This window comes from Lissotriton helveticus, chromosome 2_1, assembly GCF_964261635.1.
Source record: "Lissotriton helveticus chromosome 2_1, aLisHel1.1, whole genome shotgun sequence".
In the NCBI taxonomy this organism is placed as follows: domain Eukaryota; kingdom Metazoa; phylum Chordata; class Amphibia; order Caudata; family Salamandridae; genus Lissotriton; species Lissotriton helveticus.
In genome coordinates this window covers 2050970515-2050993484 of record NC_136059.1, presented here as the reverse complement: position 1 = coordinate 2050993484, position 22970 = coordinate 2050970515, and the positions used below count along the sequence as shown (strand labels likewise).

The following is a 22970-nucleotide window of genomic DNA, read 5'->3' as shown; positions in this document are numbered from 1 at the left end:
TGATTATGCACACGTGAAACGGATTGTACAGTATTATAGTAAGGAAGCATTCGCGTAAAATTTGAGACAGAAACTTTACTCAAGAAAGGTGTTCGCACACTCACAAATGTCAGTCGTACCACAACCTCTATACGGATCTCTGTACAGGCATGATGTAAACAGAACAAACAGTTCAAATCAACCCAATAGACTGTATACCAAAATGTGGTTGACCGTATCATGAGTTGTTGCTGCGCTGGCTCCTGGGCGTACCCGAGCGCATGTTTTATGCGCTTGCACTGTCTAAAGGGCATCCAATTAACACTATAGTTCTCCGAGTTGGAGTGTGATCTGTAAACAGCACAACTCGGACATAATGACCAGGGTTTGCTTCTTTCAGTTTCCGAAATATGCTGTCTTTAAGTTCTGCACTAGGTCGGGAAAATGCTGATTTAAATGCAGTTTAGACGGTGCAAGCGCGCAAAAAAGGCACTCTGCTTTGAGATGCGCAGCTGTTCATGGTACAGCCCCATGTGCATCTGAGTTCTTTCTTGACTGGTCACTAACATGCATTGTTTTGTGGGGGCAAGGCGTATATTGTGTCTGTGTGGGTGATGTGACTGGACAGGGGCTTATTTTGTTATAGATATGCTTAATTGGCCTGACAGAATGTTTTCAAGCAATGCACTGAGGCTGCTCGCTTCAATAGAAGATAGAAGCCGTGTTCATGGACCCCTTAGGCAACAGCCTTCAAAGCAGCGGTCTTCTTTGAAGAAAAACGTACACACAGAAGATCTGAAAACTAATAAACCACAACCATCCTCAAGGGCTGTGCGTTTACATTAGCGATGTATTTCAGAATGTCGTCGCTCACCGCTACTGTATGAACCGAGTGGTCTGTGGGAGTTAAAACGTGTTAAAATCACAGTTAAATATTAAATATACACACAGTTTCTGCACTTCATTGATTATTGCACCTGGCAACTCTGAGGGTTTCGATTGCGCAATCTATGGGACTTGGTAAGGATGGTTTTCAAGCGAGGGACACTGCGGGAGCAGGCTGGGGGCCACATGGCTCTAGTCGCCAGGCAATTTTATAAATGCAACATGTATTTGGACATCATATTGACACAATGACAGGGCGATGGAAGTGAGCTGAATCCGGAATGCTTATGGGGTAATCGCGACTTCCACAATACATTTCGGGGAAAGAGAATGCTAAAGACTTAACATATCATCCTTATCTTTGTCCTTATCATGATTGTGGTTGTGATATTAAGAATTTGGGTGTGACAAATATGTTGACAGCCGATGCGCATCCCCTCAGGCCAATTGACCAGGACCCAGCCCTGGAGAATAGGGATAGACAGACAGACCTGTCCGAGTACGCAAGCGTCGAAGCCACTCAGTGCGTGGTTGATTGAGTAGCGCGCGGACGCTCGTCCTCCTCATGTGTTGCCTGTCCGTGCTCGGCTGCAGCCGGGGGATTGCCTTCAGACAGACGGTGACCGTGCTCCACTTTCAGCTTTCACAGCCCTTCAGTGTGCGACGCGCTACATAATGCCTCAGTGACGAGTGCCTATTAGAAGACGAGCACTGCAAGCAGATCACTGGAATCGCATTTATGGTGTAGTTAGTCGTATTGTCTTTCTCAGAACTATACTTTTCACCTGAATGTCGTAGAATGTGCCACGTGAAGCAATCTATCATCAAGCATAGCGTGATTTGGATTGACATCCTTGGCGAAACTACTCCGAATAAAGCAGTGCTATTAATTAATTTTCTTTCTTAGAACTATTATTGGGAAATCAAGATGGCAACCGCTACTAATCTGCCATGCATCTGCTAATTGCACCGAAAATATGGCGGCATTGCTACTGCTCAAGAGGTTCAATGGATATTTAGCAGTTAAAAGTTAATATTTGCCCTTTATAGTGCACTTGGAAAAAGGCAAAAACATTTTGTTGTTGTGAAAAAGGCGAATTGTGTCAAAAGGCACAGAATTAAGTAAAGACTTTGAAATATCAACGAAACAGAATATTGTGTATAGGGCCAACCAGTGCCTCAATCCAGTAGTGCCCCCTTGGAATCACTCAGCACTCCACCGGCCCCCAGTTGTAGAAACAATTAAAAACAAAGCTGTGCCAATTAAGTAGTGGACGTTACAATGTGGGTCTTCATCCCATGCCTTAACTTCACATTTATATTTATTTACTTATTTATTGGGTGAACCCCAACCCCCTTTCGAGTTTTCAGCTTAACCCATAAACCCCCCTTTTATTATTTTAAATCCCCCAAGCTCCTTTTACCTCTACTCACCCCCAGACCCTAAAAAACACCCTATTCCTTCACGGCTACCCAATCCCGAACCCATAAAAAGCCTTACCTCCCTTTAACTCAGCCCATCCTCATCCTTTTTTTTTTACATAACATAAACATCATTTTATTAAAAAAAAAATATATAAAAACCAGTGGGGGGTGGTTAGTGCTGAAAAAAAGAAACAAAAAACCCCCCACTGAGCTCTTCGACCAGCCGCGTCTCTCCTCTGCTTCCCTGCCGTCGTCTCAGAACGGAAGCAGGAACTGGAAGCGCACACAGGCTTTCTCCCCTAAGCCACTCACAACGCTGCAATGCATTGTTGTGTTGGTCTGAGCACTCTGGTTGGTGCTCAGATGGAGAACGGAAGCCTGGGCATGTTCCTCACCAGGCTGTGTAATGCAGCCTGGTGGGGAACATGCAAAGTGCGCATGACTGTTTTTGCTGGTCCAAAATGGCCGGCCACACAGTCATCCACACTTAGAGTCTGCCCACCACTCCTCCCCCTATGACCCCAGCCCCGCCTGCCCTAACCCAACCCAGCAGCTACCAAACATAAAATGATAATAACAAAGTTATTATCATTTTATTTTTTATTTTATCACTGCTTTGAAAGCAGTGGGACGACGCTTCTCCTCCTGAGTAGAGGAGCCGCGCCTGGTAAAAAACGATTATGTATAATTTCTTCGTCGGTACTTAAAATCCTGTGTGGTGAAGACTCCCGGGTGAAGGTCATGCAGGATAAAGACTGCAGTGTAAAGGCTTCAAACAATGTGCATTATGCACAGGGTCTCCTTGAGAAAAAGCTGCAACTTCTTGCTGAATCCACACCCTCTGTGCACCCCAATCGGAACACTAAGGGGTCGATTCCGATCTCATGCGGAAAGCATCCCAACCAAATCGAATCCGGAATGCTCTCCGTACGACTCTGAGCGCTGAAGTCCCAATGAGCGAGTACGACGCATTCGTATGCTGATGGACTCGGTTTGCTCAGACTCCCATTGAACTCTATGGGAGCCTGTATACTGAATGCGTACACAGGCTCCCATAGCAAAAAGGAGTGGGTGGGGAAAAGCATACACCCTGTGGCTGGCACCCCATGATGCCTACCACACTGTGCATGCTTGGACATGGGGGCCCATGGGCACCCCCTCATGACCGATTTGGAGGGCCCCACATGAAGGGGTCCTGCTACGGTCCCCCCGAAGTCCTGTTCCGACAGCCGTTTTGTCTAGCTGAGACTGAGTTGATACGGCTGTCCAAATCGTGCATCATACTCGCTCTTTCGGAATCTGGCTCTCTTGCGCGGCACGATTCGGCTACAAATGAGTCGAACTGACAGGATCGGTTTCCGAAACGATTCGGTCGACGTACACAAGATCTTCACATCATACTTGGTCTTTCGGAACTGTGTACGATTCGGTCGGAAACAAGGGCTACAAATCAGATCTGGGAAAGCTGAATCCGATTTGGAAGCCTTCCGAACAACATAGGAATCAGGCCCTAAGTCGGCTGGGGGCCACTGGGGGGACTAACAGAACCAGCAATCACAATGCCAGGAGGCATTGATGCATCCTGAAAACGCTATAAAGTGGCACACGCTCTCCAGCAGGGCGGGCTGTGTTCGGGATGCGCCTGGGCAAATCCCAGGCCTAGGGAGGGCCTGGCGACACCTGTCAGAGCCCAGAGGAGTCTGGGCTGGGCCACACCCCTTAGTTTTACTCCTCAAAGGAACTGTGCTTGTTAACGGGACTGCCCTTCAAGTGTTTCTTAATTATCTGACATATGCTGTTTCAGCAGTAGTGGGTAATTAACTCTCCTTTGTGCTAACCTGACTTTTCCATAGTCAGTTGTTCGATGCTCATGTTTTAGGATGGTTAAGCACAAGTTAGGCCACAATATTAATGGGACTGCCGCAAAAATAGTACTCTTAACATGCATATTGAAAATACATTGGGTGTCTTAGATAAAGAAATTCTTTTTGCTGAAAATGGTTATCAATAGTCACTTTGCCTAATGACTGTGAAGCTCTAATTAGTCTATCTGCCCAAGATCCATTGGGGGGGGGGGAGGTTCTACTGATAAATGTGTTTCTGCCCCCAATATGCAGGCCTCTAAATAGACCTCGCCGCCGCGCATCAAATAAATGCAAGGGCCTACACTTAAAAAACGTAACTAGTTTGATTAATCCCACACCAATGGTTTACTCAACACCTGATCATTTTTTAAACAATAAGAAGGCTGTTAGGGGTTTATTTGCACAGTATGTTAAGGAGGTTATGGAACTCCTTGTTTCTGAGTTATTTGGGTTAATGAATGTCTGGGAAGCATTGAGGCTAAATTTGAACTGGATGTTAGATTGGCACAAGGTGTAGGTAGAGGGATTGACACCATATCTGGGCAGAAGCCCATTAGCTCTGCCCAGGAACCCTGGCTGACAGATGGGGAGGGGAGAGTTGCCCGTGTGTGGTGGAACTCCTGTGCCTGGTTCAGCATTGTCTATCTACAATTGTATGAGGGAGCTCAAGGAGCTGGGTACACCAGTCGAGGACCATTGAACATGGGCAAAATTCCATTTACCATTCAAGCAAGTAAGGCTTGCTCCTGGATGTGAATCAAGATGTGACCCTCCACCACCAGCATGTCCATATGTCATAGCCATGACAAATGCCCCAACATGACGCTCTAGAGTGAATGAGCCCACTGTGGATACATCTACCTATTGGATTCACATGAACATCAGGTGCCAGAGTAATATAAACTCTGAGATCCTTATGACAAGAAGGGGGGATGGGTTAGGAAGATGCACAAATAATTCACGGGGATTGTGTCATTGTCACCTTCAGGAGTCCCAGGGAAGGAGGGGTTCTCATTCAAGCCTCTTACTTAGAACAAAACAAAAGTGGCAATGTTAAAATCTTGCCCCTTGGTTCTTTTTACAGAGATCAGGGCAAAAACTTTAAGACATGCAAGGGCTTTTCCTGCAAAATACATCCCCGCCATCACTGTACAATATTTTGACTTAAAAGCGCTTTACCCAGATTTGTCAGAAAATGACTCAGTTAGAACCTGATTACGAGTTTGGCGGTCCAACTACTGTATCGCGGCTGGGGCAGTACAAAGAAGACTGCTGAATCAGCGGTTTCCAGCCTGCTATATTTGAATGTTCCGAATGAGCCGGTGGTGGTCTTTCTGATGGCGGTGAAAGTTTTTTTTAATTTGTTGATGCATGTGTGTATATTTTGACTGCACAAGTGTTGAATATACACATATTCATCACTTGTGGAAAAATATCTACTTCCCATTGCTGGAATCTGGACTATATTTGCTCAGTCCAGTCAAAGGGTAAGATAGTACAAAACGGATTTACTGGAATTTCGGTGCCAAAAGGGTAATTTTCTTTTGCGTCAAGATGCTGCTGTGAAGGGGGAGCTGGAGAAAGAGACCCATGTCAGAGACTGAAGGGAAGAAAGGGAAATGGGTGGGTATGCACTTCAAAACCTTTGATTCCGCCTCCTCTAACAGGCTGTCCCACTGCCATGGTTGACTCGTCAGAAAGCCAACTCGTAATTTGGATGGCGATGAAACTTCTCTGTACCACCATATGACAGCTGCTTTCGCCCGACCACCGTTGAGGCAGTCTGCGTATGGCTGTCGGTGTCTGTGGTGCTCCAGCGGTCTTTCATTCTGAAATCTGACACCATTGTAATAAGGCAGGCGGACCACCTAGTCGGTGGTGGCGAATTCGTCACCGATGCCTCGTTGGGGCTCAGACCTCCAATCTCATAATAAGGCCCTAAGTGATTGTAGTGGATCTGCCAGGTGCTAACCATATTGTGATACCCCTGCTAACTTGCAAGGAGAATCTAGCCATCCCTGTGGATCTTGCTCATGAGGTCAATATTGTCTTTTAAAACATTGTGGGTCTTGCCAGCCATGTGGACTGTGAGGAGTAGTGTTATTTCAAAAGTAAATATGATGATGTTATTTCTTTCCAAGTGACATGGTCCACAGAGATTATCAGCATGGATGGCTATCACTTCCACATGGTTTCAGTAGTCCCTTCTCCATGTGGCAGAGCAAGAGCTGGTTTAATGATCCGGCTTAAAGTCACCCTGGAGTGTAACATCACCCAGATCCCTTCTAACAGTAATTATTTAAAGTGTTTTTTATCTACGTGGCCTAATGAATTAAAGTCTGATCATCTTGCAATCTTAAGGTATTATCTGATTTTATTCTTGGCCTTGAAGTACAACTTGCGTATTTACACAAAGGATATCATATCATTTTAGGTGGGCATTTTAATATCAAACTTGGCTAACCCAGGAGAAAAAAAAAGTGTGTTCTATCATCTCAGTTCATGGTGTGGCAACCAAATCAGGGACAAGAGGGGCAATGCTTTACTTCAAACTATCAAGATGTGTATTCTTATCAATGTTAATGAATTCTATGATCCGCCTTTAACTGCTAAGGCTACTTTCGAAAGGGAGGGTGCTGCTCTGTTATTGATTATATTTTAGTCACCCTTAATTTGCTGGCCAGGGCCTCTAGGGCAGCTATTGATGAAAGCCCATACAGTGACCATAACCCGTTAAGCCTTAGTTTCTGTATTCTTAGTGGAGTGGGGGAGGGGGGCAGTTATGAGTGCATGGCCTCTCAATCCTTAACTGTGAAGACTCAAGGTCTGCGTTTGGTGTGGAGAAACCCCAATTTAAATACTCTTTTGTAAAAAATATGTACGACTCACCGCCCTTTGGTGTCTAACTGTCTTATTCTCACTGATGATCACTGTGCTCTAGCTTTTCAATTAATTAAGCTGAGCTTAGATGCAAACATTCTGCTTATGAAACCTAGAAGACCAGGGGCTCACATGGCCAAATGGTTTGACCAACCCTGTTGAGAGGAATCAGCACTTTTACATGAGGCATTGATGGAAATACCCAGGAATAAATGCAAAGTCATACACCTCAGATCAGAGTACAAGGTAACCCAACGGCTCAGGTGCAAAGTGCTTCAAAATGAAACATGGGGTAAATTGACTAGGCCATGTAGGATGAAAGAAACTAGGGCTCTGGACAGTGGCAAATAATATCTAAAATGTGAATGTAAAACCTAATACTGTTGTTACTACCATTAGCCTGGAGACCTGGATTAACCATTTGAAAGAACTTTACAGGTCCGGCATGACGAGGAAGAGGTGGCTTTCCCATTAGCCCTGGAATTTATCCTTGTTAAGTTAGGGAGGTGATTGACAAAAGTCCTTCATGTAAAGCCCCAAGGCCGGATGGGGTGCCCATGGATCTGTATAAATCACTTACGGAACTGTGTGGCTCCACTGTTAATTACAGATCTTTAGTTCCTGCACTCGCGCTGCACTCGCGCTGTATATGTAACAGCTACCTTGCTTTTAAATCTTTTAAATCATTGCTCGTGATTTGAGCCGAGCGCTTGCTTTGTAATATTTTTCTTTTGCTCTACCGCTTAGTGGGAATTGAGGGAGTAACTCACCCGCATTTAAACGCCTGCACACCCACACTTGTGGGTAGAAGGGACTCGGGGGCACTGTATACTCCTCGCGCCGATTTGGAGAGCGCCATCTTGGATTGGGGGAAGCTTTCTCTTGAGGGAGCGCCATCTTTGGTGAAGGAGAGCCACTCGCCCTGCCAGCACCCACGCATTGGAGGCGGAGGTATTATAAGTAGGACCTCCTTCCTCGCTTTGACAGATCTTTAGTTCCTGCACTCGCGCTGCACTCGCGCTGTATATGTAACAGCTACCTTGCTTTTAAATCTTTTAAATCATTGCTCGTGATTTGCGCCGAGCGCTTGCTTTGTAATATTTTTCTTTTGCTCTACCGCTTAGTGGGAATTGAGGGAGTAACTCACCCGCATTTAAACGCCTGCACACCCACACTTGTGGGGTAGAAGGGACTCGGGGGCACTGTATACTCCTCGCGCCGATTTGGAGAGCGCCATCTTGGATTGGGGGTAGCTTTCTCTTGAGGGAGCGCCATCTTTGGTGAGGGAGAGCCACTCGCCCTGCCAGGACCCACGGGACCTTTTGGCCAGGCTTCTTAAGATGGCTGCCAGACAGGCGCGCAGCGACGGCGCGCAGGGGACGCGCCGTAGACGCGCCGGAGGTGCGCCAGAGGTAAGCCCGTTTGCGCCCGTTCGCGCAACGGACGCGCCTAGGGCCGCTACCTCTGGCCACTTGCATTCTCCCCGTCTGGTTTATTCTCAGTCAGACTTGCGGGCTCTGAGACCATCTTATGACTCCTCGACACGGAGAGCCACAGCTCTGTTTCCGCCCCAGTCACTCGCATGTGGTCTGCTTAATGTGCGGTCGCTCTGCAAGCACCACACGGAGATCGCCTTTATGGTCGAGTCATCTGGGCTGGACGTGTTGTTTCTGACGGAGACATGGACTCGGGAGGACTGCCTAGTTGAACTAGGCCTGGCCTGTCCCCCGGGTTTTAAAATTATTCATACTCCGCGCCCATTGAATCGTGGTGGCGGAATTGGCATCATTTACCGCGAACAGCTGGATGTTTCCCAGCTCAAAATCTGCGAAATCTCGGGCTTTGAGCTTATGGGTTTTTCCTTCAGAAACCTGGAGAGAACACTGATATCCGGCGTGCTATGTTATCGGCCGCCGGGCTCGGCCTCTTCTCTGCCGGAGTTCCTCGACTTAGTATATGACCTCTCAAACACTCATTCTAACCTGCTAGTCTTGGGAGATTTCAATCTATGGCAGGGGGGTCCTTTAGACGGAGCGTTTACTTCACTCTGTCAAGCCCTGGCCGACATCCATCTGCAACAACTGGTTGGCTCCGCGACTCCTAGGGGCGGTCATGTGCTGGATCTCATCTTTGCGGGCGCCCACTTGGCTGTGATTATTGACATCTTAGTCCAATGCTGGACTGACCACACGCTTGTGGTCTTTTCCCTATGCTTAGGGGATCATCTTCCCGAGGCCGCAGGGGTAGGACTCTCACAAGTGGGTCGACCTTGGTCCCGACTGCTTAGTCTAGCTCCTCTGCCCTCTTTAATACCTGCCAACTTCTGCCTGAGGAACTCAGTGGAAGAAAGCTACTCCTCCTTTTGCCGGTCCATCACCGAGTCGCTCGATAAGACTGTGCCCCTTCGAAAGGCAAGAGCGAGGGTGAATCGGGCTTTTCCTTGGTACACGGTGGAGTTACAACACTTGAAACTGAGCTGTAAACGGGCGGAGAGAGCATGGAGAAGGGAGTATTCCCCTTCGGCTAAAGTCTTGTTTAGACTCGCACTGAGAGGCTATAAGGATCAGATCAAGCGGGCTAAGGCGACTTTTATACAAACGTCCCTGCTACAGGCGCCTAATAAATCTCAAGCCCTATTTAAAATTGTCAAGGACTTGTCTCATCCGGTTTGTGAGGCTAATTCTGTCCGGGCCTCACAGGCTTTGTGCGACTCGTTGGCTCTTGCCTTCGAGGAGAAGACCGCTAAGATCTTGGCGGGCTTAACACATCCCGCATCTGCGGAGGCCTGCCTGGGAATGGCCGCCGACCTGTCTAGTCGTTCTTGCATCAGGGTTGTTGATGGGGGGCTGGGAGCTCCGGCCAGCTCACCCAGTCGACCCCAGCCGATCATTGTGGGAGCTCCGGTGGAGCAGCCCAGTCGACCCCAGACGTGCACTGGTGCTTCTGATCTGGGAGCTCCGGGCAGCTCACCCAGTCGACCCCAGCCGGTCGGTGTGGGAGCTCCGGGGGAGCAGCCCAGTCGACCCCAGACGTGCACTGTTACCTTTGATCTGGGAGCTCCGGGCAGCTCACCCAGTCGACCCCAGCCGATCGGTGTGGGAGCTCCGGTGGAGCAGCCCAGTCGACCCCAGATGGCTACCATTGCCCTCGGGTCGGGTGCCTCGACCATTTCACCCAGGCTATCACGGCTGAATTCTTTCCCCCTCCCTTCCTTTGAAGAATTTTGTAAGATTGCTCATTCGGTGTTATCGGGGTCTCCGCTTGATCCGCTGCCCCCCAAGTTTTGGAAGGCCTTTCACGCGGAACTGCTTCAGCCTCTGTTTTCGATCTGCCTCCAATCCTTGGAATCGGCGTCAGTGCCAGAAAGCTGGAAGTTAGCAGTGGTGTCGTCTCTGTTAAAAAAGCCAACTTTGGATCCGGCTTGTCTTTCCAACTACAGGCCGATCTCCTTGCTTCCTTTTCCGATCAAGATCTTGGAAAAGTGGGTAACTCGTTCTCTCTCTGGCTTCCTGGAAAACATCGGGTGGTTCGACGAGGCCCAGTTTGGCTTCCGCCCTGGACATGGGACGGAGACCGCACTAGTGACCGTGTTGGACAATCTACGTTCGCGTGTCGACAGTGGTCGGGCAGCCTTTCTGGTGCTGCTTGACATGTCGGCCACGTTCGACACGGTCTGCCATCGGACCCTGGTCCGGAGGCTGGAGGAGTGCGGGGTCAATGAGGGGGCTAGAGACTGGCTGATTTCGTATCTTGAGGGTAGGCAACAGTTGGTCTCACTTCCGCCTTTCAGCTCTGAGCCAAGGAAAATAGGACAGGGGGTTCCACAGGGCTCGGCCATCAGCCCGATATTGTTCAACCTGTACCTCCGCCCTTTAGTCCAGCTAATAAAATCTTTCGGGGTCTCGGCATTTAATTATGCCGATGACACTCAGCTGGTCTTCTCCTTGGAAGGGAATATTGCGGTCTCGCTGGGCACCTTCCATCGCTGTATGGCAGCCACAGCGGACTGGCTACGAGCTAACTCCTTGCAATTCAACAGCTCGAAGACGGAGGTGCTCCACTGTTCTACGGACCGTATTCCGCGGGCACTGCCTGCGAACTTTTGGCCTAGTACCTTTTCCGAACCAGTGCTGGCATCGGAGTCAGCACGTAATTTAGGGGTAATGTTTGGCCCTAATCTACAGCTGGACCTACATGTCAACAAAACCACGGGAACATGTATGATGCTGCTACGCATGTTACGTAGAGTTCTGCCTTTTCTCCCTGTTCAGGCCAGGCCGGAAGTAGTCCGTGGGACTATATTAAGTCGGCTCGACTATTGCAACGGACTTCTTTTGGGGGCCCCAAAAAATCTGATTGGGAAGCTTCAGCGGGTTCAGAACATGGCCGCTAAACTGGCCCTTTCCCGACCCAGGTCTAGCTCCTCCACTCTTGCGCTACGAGAGCTGCACTGGCTCCCGGTAGATCTACGGGTTCAGTTTAAAGCGGCTTGCTTGGTGTTTAGAGCTGTACACCTTTTGGGCCCTATCCCGCTGCAAAATATGTTTGCATGGTATTCGGCCCCACGGCTTTTGCGGTCTTCATCGGCTCACCTTCTGGTGGTGCCAAGGTTTCAAAGAGTGAGGATGGGCGGTCGCTCTTTTAGCGTGGCTGCAGCTAAATTATGGAACTCCCTCCCACTCTCTCTTAGGAGTTACGAGGACTATCTTCCGTTCAGAAAGGCCTTAAAGACGCACCTATTCCCTAAGTAATGGCTGCGCGACTGCTTCAGTCGAGTGCTTGGTTCTCTGATCAAAGCGCCAGGATGCCCTCTGGGTGACAGGCTTGCGCTCTACAAGTATATGAAATAAATTAGGGTGAACAGCCTTAATTGTACTGATTTAAAAAGGGAAACCCCCAATCCCCAGGTTGCTGCCAGACGATTTTTCTACTGGGCTCTGCTGTTAAACTGGTGGGGAGGGCTGTTTTGGAGTGCCTCCTAACCTGGTTCAAGGAGTCAGATTCCTTGTCAGGGGTACAGTGTGAGTTTTGTGAGGGGCTTGGCACAGTGGAGCAGTGCCTAAATCTGCACCTGCTGATCTGCTGCAAATGCACTGTTGTTAAACAGGGATCCATCTGCCTGGCCTTTATGGACCTCTCCGGTGATAGCGTGGTGAGGTCCAAATTGTGGAAGATGAGAAATCGTACCTGGAGGAGGTCTAGCGCGTGATTTGTTCCCACAAGCACTCACCAATTTACTGTTGGTGAGCAGCTTGAGAGAAAAAACTCCACTCTGCATCACTTCGCAGAGTTTTTTTGAACTCCACACTCTGCCCAAAGCGCACAGTGGGCAAAACTCTTCAAACTCTGCCTTGCGGAGCAGAATTCTTCACCCACCCCTACTCAACATACATATGAACCAGTTTCATTGAGCAGGGCCTCAACCATGAGAAGATAACACATCTACTACCAGATGAGAGCAACGCTGGTGCCAGTGCCCATAAATGACCTTCATAGTCACACTTGAGTCCATGTTTGCCTTCCACATCATCAAGTTCGCTCTTGATGCTGTAGGGAGTTGGAACCAATGCTCAGAAAATAAATATACTAATCAATAGGCTGACAGTCATTTGGACATATCGCCATATGTCACACCTGTTTTGGCCTATTCATCCTAACAGGTAACAGGTTGCTTCTTAACTTATGAGTTCTGACATGCTAACATATGTATATTGTTGGCGACTTAGGCACCCATTAAGGCCCTCATTAAGTCTTTCTCAATATTCGAAATGTTGAAAAATTGCACTTGAAAGTACCAATACCATTTTATACTGTATGTCTTGCAATTATGTCTGTGTCCATTCAAATCAGTATTTCTGAGACACTCAGAATGAAAGCCTAAGGGGTCTATTAGGATGGCGGACGGATGGCTGCTGCCAGGCCGGCGGTGGCAACCGCCGGACCGGCGGCAGACATCCGCCTGCGATCGCAACCCGGAAAACTGCTGGTCCCATTAGCATGGCGGAGACATCCACGACGGTGAGATTTTCCGCCCGCCACTTTTCTGTTGGTACCAGTCCACACGCCTGCCTAGTGGGTGGAACTGGATCACTACAGTGGTGTCGGTGCAGGTCCAAGCTCCGCCGGCTTGATTATGATGCCGGCGGTAGCCAGCCTTTCCGCAGTGGTGGGACCGCCATGGAAAGGCATGTCTCTGGGGGCCTATTGTAGGCCCCCAATGTGTTGGTTGGTGTGTCGGTGCACTGGGGGATCATGTCCCTGTACCAGGTGGCAGGTACTGTGCAGTACCTGCCACGCAGTGCAGTGATATGCATGACATGCACCTTTTCACATCACAGCAGTGCTGCTAGCAGCAGCAACCGCCGCAATGTTAAAGCCTACGATGGTACAGCCGCAGTCGGATTTTGAGTGCGGAGCATGCTAATTAGACCGGCGGTTATGCCGTGCTCCTTGCGGGTGGTCTTTTCCCGCTACCATGTCGGTCGGGCTGATCTTCTGACCGCCATCCTAATAGACCCCTAAGTGTGGATTCCCTTGGACAAGAGTATGTAGGAGAGTAGGGTCTGCTATCCTATGGTCACCCCAAATTTTTGCTTTTTGCTTCACTGGTTTATGACTTAATGTGGCTGTGGGCCTGCTAATCAGACCCACAGCCTGCTGTTCTCTCTCTAAATTAATGCCAATGCACATTAGGTGCATCACGAAATTGGAACTGGTTCACCTTATTGGCCCATGTAACAGTGTACCCCAGGTACCCAGGGCATAGGTGCTTCCAAGGCCTACCAGGGGCTGCAGCACGTATTGTGCCACCCCTGGCCTGGCCTCCATATTTGACACAACTGGCTGATCACTCAGCTGGGGTAAGTCGGTGTAACCACCCCTTACTTAAGTGTAGTATGCCTATGCCTAACCTAAAATGGACACATATATTCCTATCAGCTACTCCTATGGAAGGCCTCATCAATCCTGGAGGCAGAGTGCTTGGAAATATGTGAGATGGTGCTCTGGCATGAGCTGAGCCTGTCTGCAGCTTTCGGAACCATGTCCTTTAGCTGTTTCATGATACTGCCATACCATATACTCTTAAGTGCATTATGAACCTCGCGGTTAAATACTATCTTTGGTTTGGCTTTATCAAAACATGTCGAGTAAGGTGTGATACGAATTGGAATACTACCCCCTCGCCAGTTCTGGCGACGGGGGTAGCATTCCACCCTTCTAGAGGGATACGACATGTACCTAACCTGAACCCCGGTTAAAGTTAAACAGAGCCTCAGCATCACAAAATGGATGCTGCCACCACAGACACAAGTCTGACCTCCTGCTGCTGGGAGTCCTTCTAGCGAGGGCAGCTTGGACAAAGGGTTTCCTGCCATGGGAGGTGCTAGCACCACCCCAGACAGGATTTTGTGTATTGGATAGGACAGGGCTGAATAGAATCAGACATGCCTGGGGCACACAAGGTGTCCCTGTGCATATGCCAGTTCAAACCGGTGCTGGGGCTCTCCAGCCCCAGTCTTGGCGTGAAGCTGGACAAAGGAAAGGGGGTGTAACCACCCCTCTTCCTGGTCCCACCCAGAGGAGGGACCTAGCAGGTAATCCGGCCCCTAGATTTGGAATAAGAGTAGGAGCTGTGTCCCAAGACTTCAGATCATCCTGAACTCGACTTGAAACTAAGAAGAAAACTGGACTTCGACATTCTGCTGCACAGAAGACTGAAGAGAATCTCCCTTGTGGCCAAGTAATGTGACCACCCTGTGAATACAGGCACCAACCAGCAACTCGACATCTGCTTTGCCGCCGCCTCCCGCTAGAGTCCGAGCCCAGAGCCTGACAAGACCCAGACTCCCAGACATCTCAGAGCCCGATCCACAGTCCCTGAAAAGAAGAGACCCGTGGAGGCACCGAGAGACGTGGGACCGGACATCTTGGAAGACCCCTTAAGAGCTGACTGCGCAGCACCCGAGGCACCCTTGATGCTGTGCTTTGGAGTTAGAGAAGCCCCGACACCGAGCAGCATTTGCACCGAAGATCAGCCCCCCAGCATCTCCACGATCTGCGTGTGGCCCTTTTGCACTTTGCCACTCGATGTGCCATCCCGGCCACTTGCCACGTGGCTAGCGGCCATCTTGGCAATGAAAACTATGACTTACACCATTGGTCTGGTTGCTCCAGACTGGCCCTTGCTCCCCTGAAAAGGAGCACCCGCTCTGACCTTGCTGGTTTGCGTAAGAAGCTTGCATTGATTCCTGCGTGGCTTGCTTTAGCCAAGGCCTGTTTGCTCCAATCAAGTTGCCGACACCGCCATTAGCGAGAGCCTTTGTGGGACAGCTCGTGACTAATGCCTGGACATCCCTGACCTCTTCGTGTCCACGTGGCTGCAGAGACAATCTTCACTTCATCACCTGTTTGTACCCGACATTGCCTGGTTCCATCCTGGTTCCACGGTAGTCACTGGCTAGTGACTTTGAACATTGTCCCCTCTGCTTTCAGGTCTTCACCTCTTCAGATCCACCCTTGGATCCACCGGAACTCTCCTCGACGACCCGCCTGCAGCATCTTCAGCTCCAAGCACCAGCGACCTGCGTGACGAAACCCGACACTACTTCGCACCTGTGCACCCGCTTCCTGTGGGTGAGGTAACTCAGCAACGCCGGTGTTCCCACACTGGTATACACCTCTAGTGCCTGTGTCTAAAGTTTTATCCTTGTAGGTCCATCGGAAGGTTCCTTAAACACTAACTTTGTAACTTTTACGCACCATTGACTTAACATTGGTGCATGCGTGCACTTTAAGCACTGCACCCGAGTCCCGCGGGCCTTTCCCGACTTCATCACTGCTAGTCCCGAACAGCTCCAGCGATTCCCCAGGCCCTAGGCCTCTTTCCTTTCCCCATAGTGGTTCTTATACCACTATTTTAGTATATGGTTTAGGTGGCCCCTAGGGCTCATCCATATTGTGCAACTTTTGTATATCTAAACTGTGTTTTGTTTCAACGCATTTGCTTCTGTGCTCATTAAGAGTATAGGGGATATTTGTAGAAATACATCTATATATATTTTCAATATATATCTGTGTGGTGTCCTTTCAATTGGTATTCAATGGGATTGTGTATGGTAAAACAGCTTGCTTCACATGCCTTTACAGAGTTTAGCCTAAGACTGCTTAGTCCATGCTACCCCTAGGATATCTTGTCTATAAGGTTGACTTACAACCATCACCATAAGGGTTGCTTGGCATGGTACAAGGTGATCACTAGAACTAGTGAGCATCATATACCAGGCCAACATCTCACATTGGTGAGCAGCGGATTGGGATTTGAGCTTGCTGTTGTTTTACCATTACAATCTTTGAGAGTATCATTTGAAAGATCATACAGGTACCTGATAGGTACACTAAAACAAGACTAGTATACTTAAGTTCTACTGAACTTAGTTGTTGTAGAGGATAGGGAGTAGCACACCCTGACTACAACTACTAGATAGGTTTGGTAGGCAAACACCAGTGTAGGTAGATTGCAACATATCCACCCACACTAGAGCAAAGTCTGGAGCAGAGGGATCCACTGGACCTATCTCTGTTGAGAGTGACCCCCCAAGGGCACCATTCAAATTTGCTATCTTTACTTTTAAAGAACTGAGGCAGCTGTGTTCCTTAAGAGGAATCAAAACGGGTCCTACCCCTACAGCAGACCACCTCAGAGAGCTTTTAGACAAGTCTGAAGCTCTAAAGTCCTCCAAACCAGGCCCCTCAGGGAATGGAGATGGAGGCTCTCCCACAGAAGATGATAACACTGATGCCCCTGTCCCTGTCATCCAGATAGATGAGGAAAACCAGGTCACTGGAGATACTCAGCCAGAGGATGAGGAAGAAGAGGAAGAGGAGGAGGAAAGTGGGTCTGATGATGAGAGAAATAGTCAGGTGTTAGTCAGCAAGCTTTACCAGGCTAACTTAAGCTTATTTGGGACTGAAAGTGGGTCCAACCCATTCAGACCCCCAAATGGACTTAACCAGGAGCCCAGGAGGAGGAGGAATCACTCAGGTGAATCCAATATCTCCCATGCTTCTAGAGGTTCTCATGGACACTCCAGAAGGGAGTTGCCTAGCCCCCAGAGAAGGGAACATGAGGCCAAAATGAGAGAGGCTGAACTTAGGATCCAGAAGCAAGAATTAGAAGTTGCCCTGGCCAAAGAGAAACTTGCTAGAGCAAGGCAGCCTAGAGAGAGTGGATTAGGATCCACTGGTGGCAGCACTATCCCTAAGGATAAAGACAGGTCCTATGACAATAGAAACCTGAGTAAGATTGTGCCCCCTTACAAGACTGGGGATGACATCCACAAATGGATGACTGCACTTGAGAGAGCCTGCAGAGTACAGCAGATCCCTCAGGAGCAGTGGGCAGCAATCTTGTGGCTCTCCTTTGAAGGTAGAGGCCGAGACAGACTCCTCACAGTTAGTGATGGGGATTCTAGAAACTACCTGGTCTTGAAGAGTGCTCTGATTGATGGGTTAGGCTTAACCACTGAACAGTACAGGTTAATGTTCAGAGACACCCAGAAGACACAGACTCAGGACTGGTCTGAATTTGTTGAATGTGCCACTAAGGCTCTGGAGGGCTGGTTGCTGGGAAGTAAGGTTACAGACTATGACGGATTGTACAATTTACTGATGAGAGAACAGATTTTAAATAACTGTCAGAACCAGCAGTTGCATCAGCATTTGGTTGACTCAGATCTAACCTCTCCCCAAGAATTGGGAAAGAGGGCAGACAAATGGGTTAGAACCAGAGTTAAGCAAAAGAACCAGAACCAGAACCAGGGGGGGTGACCAAAAGAAAACAGACCAGAAGGGTGGGGAGCAGAAAGCTAAAGACCAGAAGTCTTCAACGGGGCCCCAAACTAATACTGAGGGTGGGTCCCAAACTTCCAAGAAGAAGAAGAAAGAAGGTCAAGGAAAACCCTGGTGTAGTACATGTAAAAAAACTCTCACTGGACAAGTGAGTGTAAAAAGGGTGGAGCCCCCAACACTGCAGCCCCTAAGGCACCTGCACCCAATAGTACAGTTAGCAGTGTTGGTCCACAAACTAAGGGGGTAGTAGGTATCACCTTGGGAACTGAGGGAGATTCTGGCCTAGTCAGAACCCCTACACAGGCTGTTCCGATCTGTGATGTGGAGATTGATTTGTCCACTACTGTCAGTCCCAGTAATCTGGGCAAGTACAGGCAGACGCCTTTGATTAATGACAAAGTGGCTCAAGCATACAGGGACACATGTGCCAGTGTCACCATGGTGACACCTAGCTTTGTGGACCCTGGACAATACCTGCCAGGTGATAATTACCTGGTGACCAATGCCAGCAATGTCACTACTACACATAGTGTGGCACTTGTTAACTTTTCCTGGGGAGGGGTAACTGGCCTAAAAAGAGTTGTGGTTACTGCTGATCTCCCAGTAGAATGTTTGTTGGGCAATGACCTGGAGAACTCTCTATGGTCAGAAGTTGAGTACAGGACTCATGCAGAGATGTTAGGGATATCATCACATGTCCTTGCTGTGACCAGGTCACAGGCCAAAAAGTGCCTCTCTGAACCTCAGGTCTTGGATCCTGGAACAATGGACCAAGTACCTTCCAAGAAGAAGAACAGGAGGGTAAAGGCTGTGCCTTCCCAACTGCCTACAAGTGAGGATCAGCCTTCACAGGAAGATGATCTTGAGACCCCTGAAGGAACTGTCCCTGAAGAGCTTGAACCTGATCAGGTTGAGTTTCTGGGGACAGGGGGACCTTCTAGGGCAGACTTGGGGCAGGCTCAGTTAACCTGTCCTTCCCTTGAACCCCTCAGACAGCAGGCTGCTGCTGAGGCTGCTGGGAATGCTCAAGGTTCCCATAAAGTATATTGGGATGATGGGCTCCTTTATTCAGAGGGTAGAGACCCCAAGCCTGGTACAACCAGGAGGTTGGTCATACCTCTGCAATTTAGGGGCTTCCTTCTTACCTTGGCCCATGATATTCACCTAGCAGGACACCTAGGCCAGAATAGGACTTGGGACAGGCTTGTCTCTCACTTTCACTGGCCTCACATGTCTGAAGATACCAAGGAGTTTTGTGGCTCCTGTGTAACCTGCCAAGCCAGTGGCAAAGCAGGTGGTACCACAAAGGCCCCCCTGATACCACTACCTGTGGTGGGGGTGCCCTTTGAAAGAGTGGGGATTGACATTGTAGGACCAATGGATCCCCCTACAGCATCTGGGCACAGATTCATACTGGTGGTGGTGGACCATGCCACCAGGTACCCAGAGGCAATTCCACTTAGGACCACAACAGCTCCTGTTGTGGCCAGGGCCTTACTGGGAGTTTTCTCCAGAGTGGGGTTTCCTAAGGAGGTAGTATCTGATAGAGGTGCCAACTTCATGTCAGGATACTTAACAGCTATGTGGAAGGAATGTGGTGTCAACTACAAGTTCACCACTCCCTATCATCCACAATGCAATGGGCTTGTTGAAAGGTTCAACAAGACCCTAAAGGGCATGATCAAAGGATTACCTGAAAAGCTCAGGCGAAGATGGGACATCCTTCTGCCCTGCCTTCTGTTTGCTTACAGAGAGGTCCCACAAAAGGGGGTTGGCTTCAGCCCCTTTGAATTGTTGTTTGGGCACCCTGTAAGAGGACCCATGTGTTTGGTGAGGGAAGGATGGGAGTTACATCTCAAAAAGCCCAAGCAAGACATAGTGGACTATGTACTTGGTTTCCGCTCCAGGATGGCTGAGTATATGGAGAAGGCATGCAAAAACCTTGAGGCTAGCCAAGAATTACAAAAAGCTTGGCATGACCAAAAGGCTGTCTTGACTGAGTACCAGCCTGGACAGAAAGTATTGGTGTTGGAGCCAGTGGCCCCAGCAGCACTCCAAGACAAATGGTCTGGACCCCATACTATCATTGAAAAGAAGGGAGAGGTTACCTACTTGGTGGACCTAGGAACTCCCAGGAACCCCCACAGGGTGCTCCATGTTAACAGGCTGAAAGCATATGTTGACAGGGCAGACATGGGCTTGCTCATGGCTACAGATGAGGGGCAGGAGGAAGAGAGTGACCCTCTCCCAGACCTGCTGACTCAGAACCCTGAGGATGGTTCAGTTGATGGTGTGGCCTTAGATGGCAGCCTCACTGAACATCAGCAAAATGACTGTAGGCAGGTTTTGCAGGCATATCGACATATGTTCTCCCTGACACCCAGTCAGACTAACTGGTGTACCCATGTGGTGGACACTGGTGATAGTCTCCCTGTAAAGAACAAAATTTACAGGCAACCTGACCATGTAAGAGATTGTATCACGACTGAGGTGCAAAAGATGCGGGAATTAGGTGTCATTGAGCCTTCAGAGAGCCCCTGGGCTAGCCCAGTGGTTCTGGTCCCCAAACCTCACACCAAAGATGGGAAGAGAGAGATGAGGTTCTGTGTGGATTACAGAGGACTCAATGCTGTCACCAGGACAGATGCACACCCTATTCCAAGGGCAGATGAGCTCATAGACAAATTGGCTTCTGCCAAGTATTTGAGCACATTTGACTTGACAGCTGGCTACTGGCAAATCAGGTTAGCTGAGGAGTCTAAAGCCAAGACAGCATTTTCTACCCCAGGTGGGCATTATCAATTTGTGGTGATGCCCTTTGGTCTGAAAAATGCACCTGTCACCTTCCAAAGGTTGGTGAATCAAGTCCTTACTGGGTTGGATGACTTTTGCGCAGCATATCTGGATGATATTGCTGTCTTTAGCTCCACCTGGGAGGATCACCTGGTCCACCTGTAGGAAGTGCTAGAGGCTCTACAAAAGGCAGGCCTCACTATCAAGGCAACCAAGTGCCAGATAGGGCAGAGTAAAGTTGTATACTTGGGCCACCTTGTAGGTGGAGGCCAGGTTCAACCACTGGAGAGTAAGATCCAGACCATAAAGGACTTGTCCCCTCCAACTACCCAGACTCAGGTCAGAGCTTTCTTGGGCCTGACTGGGTACTACAGGAAGTTTGTTAAGAACTATGGGTCCATTGTGACTCCTCTTAATGATCTGACATCCAAGAAGATGCCCAAAAAGGTTCAGTGGACAGTAAACTGTCAAAAGGCATTTGATGACCTGAAGAAGGCCATGTGCTCTGCACCTATCCTGAAGAGTCCTGACTACTCAAGAGAGTTCATTGTCCAAACAGATGCTTCTGAGTTGGGAGTGGAAGCTGTGCTTTCACAACGTAATGTAGATGGTCAAGACTAGCCCATTGCTTTTATTAGCAGAAGGCTGACCCCCAGAGAGAAACGTTGGTCAGCAATTGAGAGGGAGGCCTTTGCTGTGGTGTGGGCCCTGAAGAAGTTGAGACCATACTTGTTTGGCACTCACTTCAAGATTCAGACGGACCATAAGCCCCTCTTATGGCTTAATCAGATGAAGGGTGAAAACCCCAAACTGCTCAGGTGGTCCATTTCCCTACAGGGGATGGACTTTACAGTGGAGCACCGCACAGGAACTGACCATGGTAATGCAGATGGTCTCTCCAGGTACTTCCACTTAGAACATGAAGACACACCTGGTCAAGGTTAGTCTGATGTCCCTGCGTTTGGGGGGGGGGTTGTGTAGGAGAGTAGGGTCTGCTATCCTATGGTCACCCCAAATTTTTGCTTTTTGCTTCACTGGTTTATGACTTAATGTGGCTGTGGGCCTGCTAATCAGACCCACAGCCTGCTGTTCTCTCTCTAAATTAATGCCAATGCACATTAGGTGCATTATGAAATTGGAACTGGTTCACCTTATTGGCCCCTGTAACAGTGTACCCCAGGTACCCAGGGCATAGGTGCTTCCAAGGCCTACCAGGGGCTGCAGCAGGTATTGTGCCACCCTTGGCCTGGCCTCCATATTTGACACAACTGGCTGATCACTCAGCTGGGGTAAGTCGGTGTAACCACCCCTTACTTAGGTGTAGTATGCCTATGCCTAACCTAAAATGGACACATATGTTCCTATCAGACACTCCTATGGAAGGCCTCATCAATCCTGGAGGCAGAGTGCTTGGAAATATGTGAGATGGTGCTCTGGAATGAGCTGAGCCTGTCTGCAGCTTCCGGAACCATGTCCTTTAGCTGTTTCATGATACTGCCATACCATATACTCTTAAGTGCATTATGAACCTCGCGTTTAAATGCTATCTTTGGTTTGGCTTTATCAAAACATGTCAAGTAAGGTGTCATACGAATTGGAATACTACCCCCTCGCCAGTTCTGGTGACGTGGGTAGCATTCCACCGTTCTAGAGGGATACGACATGTACCTAACCTGAACCCCGGTTAAAGTTAAACAGAGCCTCAGCATCACAAAATGGATGCTGCCACCACAGACACAAGTCTGACCTCCTGCTGCTGGGAGTCCTTCCAGCGAGGGCAGCTTGGACTAAGGGTTTCCTGCCTTGGGAGGTACTAGCACCACCCCAGACAGGATTTTGTGTATTGGATAGGACAGGGCTGAATAGAATCAGACATGCCTGGGGCACACAAGGTGTCCCTGTGCATATGCCAGTTCAAACCGGTGCTGGGGCTCTCCAGCCCCAGTCTTGGCGCGAAGCTGGACAAAGGAAAGGGGGTGTAACCACCCCCCTTCCCGGTCCCACCCAGAGGAGGGACCTAGCAGGTAATCCGGCCCTTAGATTTGGAATAAGTGTAGGAGCTGTGTCCCAAGACTTCAGATCATCCTGAACTCGACTTGAAACTAAGAAGAAAACTGGACTTTGACATTCTGCTGCACAGAAGACTGAAGAGAATCTCCCTTGTGGCCAAGGAGTGACCACCCTGTGAATACAGGCACCAACCAGCAACTCGACGTCTGCTTTGCCACCGCCTCCCGCCGGATCCCGAGCCCAGAGCCTGACAAGACCCAGACTCCCAGACTTCTCAGAGCCCGA

The 22970-nt window shown here is 49.1% G+C and overlaps 1 protein-coding gene across 3 annotated transcripts in view; it reads left to right on the top strand.

Annotated features, from left to right (window-relative positions):
- The window catches only part of NPY1R (neuropeptide Y receptor Y1), a 226269-nt gene that overhangs the window by 631 nt on the left and 202668 nt on the right, over positions 1-22970 (top strand). The gene's annotated exons all lie outside the window — the stretch shown is intronic.